We start from the raw sequence: 6000 nt of genomic DNA on the forward strand, positions 1-6000 counted from the left end.
TGTGGCACAGAGAGAAGAAACCCGTTAGTTTCCTGGGGCTGCTGTAACAAATCACCATACAATGCGTGACTTAACAGAAACGTATCTGCTCACAGTACTGGGGCTCAAAAGTCCAAAATCTGTGTGACTTGGCAGAAAGCAAGGTCAGCAGGGTGGTGTTTTCTCCAGAAGCTCCAGGGGAGAATCTGGTCCTCTGGTCCCCTTGGTTGGTGGCCGAAGCACCCCAATCTCCACTTCCGTGTTCACCTGAGCTGTTCTGCTTGTATCCGTCACCTGCTTGGTCTTTGGGGACATTTTTATTGGTGACTCTTCCTCCTTTCAGAGCTTGGAAGTGTCATTTTCTCTACGTGTCTATATAATGATCCTCTCTTCTCTCCTCCCCCCTCCCTCCCAAATCCCCTCCCTCTCCTTCCTTTTCCATTGTCTCTCTCTCCCTCTTGCACTCCCCCCGCCCCCACCTCTCATCATGGTCAAATCACTCTCTATCCTTCAGAAGTCCAACAGGCTCCATTACGAATCAGCAGGACCCACCTGCATTGGGGAGGTACATCCATCCATGTTCAACAACCATCCATGTTCAACATCCATCCATGTTCAACATCCATCTGTGCTGAAACTTTGGTGACCTGGGGAGTGGAGATTGGGGTGAGGCAGCCACAAGCTGAGGCAACCAGAGGACCAGATTCTCCCCTGGAGCCTCTGGAGGGAGCTCCATGCTGCTGACCTTGATTTTGGCCCAGTCAAGCTGAGTCTGGACCTTCTACCTCCATAACTGTGAAAGGATATGTTTCTGTGGTTTTGAGTCATCCATTGTGTGGTGATTTGTTACAGAGGCCCCAGGAAACTAATATGCCATCAGACCGAGAGAGAGAAGACAGCAAATACAAAAGCTGAAAGACTGGTAAGAGGGAAGGATAGACAAATAGAGAAACAAGAATAAAAGAGAGACTGGGAGAAAATGTCAAGAACACCTAAGTTTAAATGTGGGTGGATTCTGCATTTTATGCTCAGGCTTCCATAATTCAGGTGGGTCCTACCGATTCACATACCCCAGCATCAACACTGAATAATAAGTGTCTGAGTGTTTATCTCTAATTACTTCCCAGTACTTGAATCTATTAGTGGTTCAGTCAAGCTCTGCCTAATTACATCTGTAACCTGCTAATACAAGCATCTTTGTTGACTGAAGGAATTTTCTTATCCAGCTTAGACCAAATTAAAATTTAATATGACACCAAGTTGCCACCAAACTAGCATGCAAATATCAGTCATTTAATTAATGCCGAAACCTGATTAGACAGAGCTACTTAGAGAAATACTCCAGAAGACAGGCATACAACTCAAGTTCACAACAATGACCTCACTGAAGGGTGAGTGAGCCCTGTTATAAGACTCCTGCAACTGGCTACTGGTAGGTCCAGTCACAGGGGAGAACGCAGCTGGGTCTTTGGCTGGTTCCCATCCCTTGGACAAGTCCTGTTTCTGGGTGTCTGGACCAAGAGATTGGAAAGGAGAGGGAACCAGAGAGAGAGACAGTGACAGAAACAGACATAGAGGTAGAGGGAGAGAGAGAGAAATAGACTGAGAACCTAATGCCTAAATAGAGTCAAAGAAGCAGAAAGACAGACAGGAAGACATCAAGCAGGAAGAGAGAACATACAGAGGAAGACAGAGTCAACAGAGAGAGACAGAGAAAGAATGAGGAAGCCAGACTGATTTTAAAAAGAGAGAGAGTTAATCCAGGAGAGAAGTCAACAGCTAAGGACACCGAAAGAAATAAAAAACAACAGAACAGGGAGACGGCAAGACAGATCAAGAGATACAGAGAGATAGAGAGTCAAAGAGAAATACAGAAGCAGAGGCATCCCTCTGACCCAGGGATGCCTGCTGTCAACATCCTGCGGTGCCCCGGGGCTCCCTGGAGGACCACTGGCCCATCCACACCTGGAACTAAGTGCTCTCTGACTGGCCAGCCAAGGCTGAGTCACCTGAGCCACAGTACTGGGGCCCATCCTTACCCAGCCCTGTTTAAGCTGCATTCCCAGCGCTTTTCCAGGTATCTGGCATGTAATAGATACTCAACAGACACGTGTTAGGAAGAAAGGGGGAGAGGCAGGGATAGAGAGAGAGAGGAACACAAAGAAAAGAGATTCTCACAAACTCCTGGGCGGGAGGTCACTTGCCCATCCCACTTTGTGAAGGAGCTGAGGTTCAGAGGGGCTTGATTTTCTGTCCCCAAGTCATACGGTGGGTGAGTCACACACATTCCAATCCTTGGGAAGTTGAGATGCACACACTTTCTTCAACCATTCATGTTTCATCAGATTTCTCTCTCTTTCCAGACACTTCTCAGAACACCCAGCAGTGGGGTATGATAGCTCATAGCCCAGGTTTTAGGACAGTCTGCCTGCTCCAAAAGCTACCTATATTTGGGAGAGTCAATTTCCCCAGTTTTCTCATCTGTAAAATGGATATAAGAGTTTCTATAACTCCTACCATTGAATGATTAATAGTAATAAGGCATTTCAAACATGTAAAAGCACATGTGGCACATAGTTGGTGCTCAGTTAAGAGTAGCTGTTGGTTTTATTACTCACAGATCATTGTTCTTCCTGACAAACTCCTACCCATCCTTCAAAACCCCATTTCAATGTTGTCTTTACTTTAAAGCCTTCCCTGATGGAACATTTTCCTCTCGGGAGAATTAGCTCTTTGTCTAAATATGTAACCATATCACTTGTAAAATACCTCCTCTTACATATAGGAACATGGCCAGCAGATATCTCTCAGCTTCACTGTAAAAATCTTGAAGGTAAGTGATGGGTGTCATTTAATTTTGTATGCCTAGAATCAGAGTGGGTCTGAAGCACAGAAGGTACTTGAATAACTTAATAAATACAACGATAAAAAAGAACTCTACAACAAGGACCTATTGTAGAGCACGGGGAACTCTACTCAATATTCTATAATAACCTATATAGGAAAAGAATCTGAAAAAGAATGGATATCTGTATATGTATAACTGAGCCACTTTGCTGTACACCTGAAACTAACACAACATTGTAAATCAAGAATACCCCAGTATAAAATAAAAATTAAATTAAAAAAGAAGGAGAACTCTAAGAGGGTGAGCTGTGTGGGGTTGGTTGAATGCAGGTGAGCTGGGGAACTGCAGGAAAGTGGTGACAGTTTCTTGGCCAGAGAAGGTATGAATGTACACCCCCTTCCCCTTTGATCCTGAGCCTGCCCTGCCCTCTCCCATGTCCCACCAAGAAGCAAACTCCTCTCAGGAGAGTTAATCTGGCTAAGACATTTTTTAAAATCTCTTTGCATAATGAAAAGAAGGTTGTGTGTCACTATGGGTAAATCTGATGGAAAACTGCTTCTTTCCCCCAAATTCTTTCTGAATTATCTTTCAGAAAAGGCTAAACGAATGTAGTAATAAGCCAAATTCTATAAAAATTCTCTCTCTTGTTCTACTAATTGCCACCCACTGGAAGCAGATGCTCTCAGGTGGAGTGTGGGTTCTGGTCCAGCCATCTTTCTATTTAGGAATTGGACACTTAAACAATGGACTCTGTGACTTTGTGCCTATGTCATCATTATTCACCACCTTTTTTTTTTTTTTCTTTAGAGGAAGGCACAAGGGGATATGTCTATTGAGACAGCTTAATATATAAATTAGATGATTTGCTAAATTACAATAATCCAAAGCAATCCTGGCATGCTACCCCAGCACCTTTGAGTCATACTTCGGGGCACAAATACATACAGATGGACCTGCTGGTGGCAGCAGTATTTCTGATTTCTAATGTTACAGCAAAGCCAACTCCATCATTTCTCTGCCAAAGTCTCAGAGCATGCAAGTGGGCTCATTTCTCAAGGCTGTGTGAAACGGGACAAAAACTAATCAGTCCCTGGCATTTATCTTGCTAGAAAAACACAGTATCTATTGGCCTTCACCTTCATGGAGAGAAAATCTTTCTCATCCTCTGACAAATACTTCAGAAGTTTGGGGAAACTATTTGGCATCCCATTTTGTTCAATGTCTCTTAAACTGAAAAACAATCGCAAACTCCTAATTTAAATTAGGAGTTTGGGATTAACAGATACGCACTAGTATATATAAAATAGATAACCAACAAGGACCTACTGTATAGCACAGGGAACTCCAAAATTTTATAATAAGCTATAAGGGAAAAGAATCTGAAAAAGAATACATATATATATATAATTGAATCACCGTGCTGTACATCTGAAACTAACACAACATTGTAAATCAACTATACTTCAATTAAAAAATAGCAACACACAAAAAAAAAACTCAACAATTTTCTGGGTCCCCCTTATTAATGGAAGCATAATCATTAGCATATTATCATAAACATCATCATAAGTGCCTCATTTTTGCCTCCAAAAGCTCCACGCCAGAAAATGATCCTTGTTTATGCTCCTAAGAGAAAAGAAATGTAAACTTTACTCTCCCCTCTCCTATGCTGTCAACACACTGTTCTCTAAAATGTGCCCCTGGGTCTAAAGGGATCTCAGATCTGAGACTGGGCTTTTATGACCCCCTGCCCAGTCCATGCAGGGGTCAGCGATTATCAGTGTTGATGATGGGGGAACGGTGCCACTGACCACCTCCTCCAGAGATGGAAAGGGAGACTATTTATGGCTGCATGGGAACAGGAAACAGAAAGCAGCTTAGCCATTTCCTTCAGTTTGCTGATCCTGGAAGTAAACTCTTAATCCAGTTTGGAAGAGGGGCCCCTGGGGTAATGGTTTTGATGTTTGATTTCAGCTGATCCTATTATGAGACAGGGGAAAAAAAAAATCCATGCTTCTGACCTAAATGGGAAGGAATTCCAAAAAAAGAGAGGATAAATGTATATGTAGAGCTGATTCACTTTGCTGTATAGTAGAATCTAACACAACATTGTAAAGCAACTCTACGCCAATAAAATTTTTTTAAAAATAAATAGTTGGGGCTTCCCTGGTGGCTCAGTGGTTGGGAGTCCGCCTGCCGATGCAGGGGACACGGGTTCGTGCCCCGGTCCAGGAAGATCCCACATGCCACGGAGCGGCTGGGCCTGTGAGCCATGGCCACTGGGCCTGCGTGTCCAGAGCCTGTGCTCCGCAACAGGAGAGGCCACAACAGTGAGAGGCCTGCATACAGCAAAATAAATAAATAAATAAATAAATAAATAGTTAATAGATCATTTTAAGGAACGGTTTTCTTTATCAGGATAGAGGGTGGAGCCTGACGGGGGATGGAGGCAGTTCCTGAACTGGGGAATTTATACCGTCTAATGTTCAAGGGGCTCGCTGACACCCAGAGTTAATCTAATTTCTCTTTATTTTTTTTTTTGGCTGTGCCACGTGGCTTGCAGGATCTTAGTTTCCCAACCAGGGATTGAACCCAGGCCCCCTACAGTGGAAGCGCAAGTCCTAACCACTGGACCACCAGGGAATTCCTCTAATTTCCACACTCACATGCAGTGATGGAATTTGGAAATGACTTTCATCAGTGATGCTGGAACTCTCATGTCAACCCCAGACAGCAGAAGAAGTCTTGTGATCTCAGGAGGAGGGATGCTGGCTACATCTAGAAACCGTTGAAGCGGATGACTGTCTTCACTTGACAGGGCAGAAGCTCCAAGAAGCCGGGTGTGTTCCTCAAGGATCCCAAGCTAGAAGGTGGGAGAACTTGGACTCACCTCCCAGCCCCCAGTTTCCTTCAATGGCTCCTCAGGAATCCAGGCACCAAATATCTCAGTCTTTTGTGCAATTTGCCAAGAGATCTGGGAAACGACATTCATAATCCCTGAGTCCTGTTCAGTTGCTGCTTCATTATTAAATGGAATCTTCATTTGGAGAAATAACCCGATATCATGTGCAGGATGGTGGACCCAGTCCAGCACATGCAACAGCTATGATTAATTGTTTGACCTAAGGAAGCCTGGCATGTGTCTATGACAGTAATTTGTACCTTCCTTTCCA

This window comes from Mesoplodon densirostris, chromosome 15 (genome assembly GCF_025265405.1).
Source record: "Mesoplodon densirostris isolate mMesDen1 chromosome 15, mMesDen1 primary haplotype, whole genome shotgun sequence".
Classification (NCBI taxonomy): Eukaryota; Metazoa; Chordata; class Mammalia; order Artiodactyla; family Ziphiidae; genus Mesoplodon; species Mesoplodon densirostris.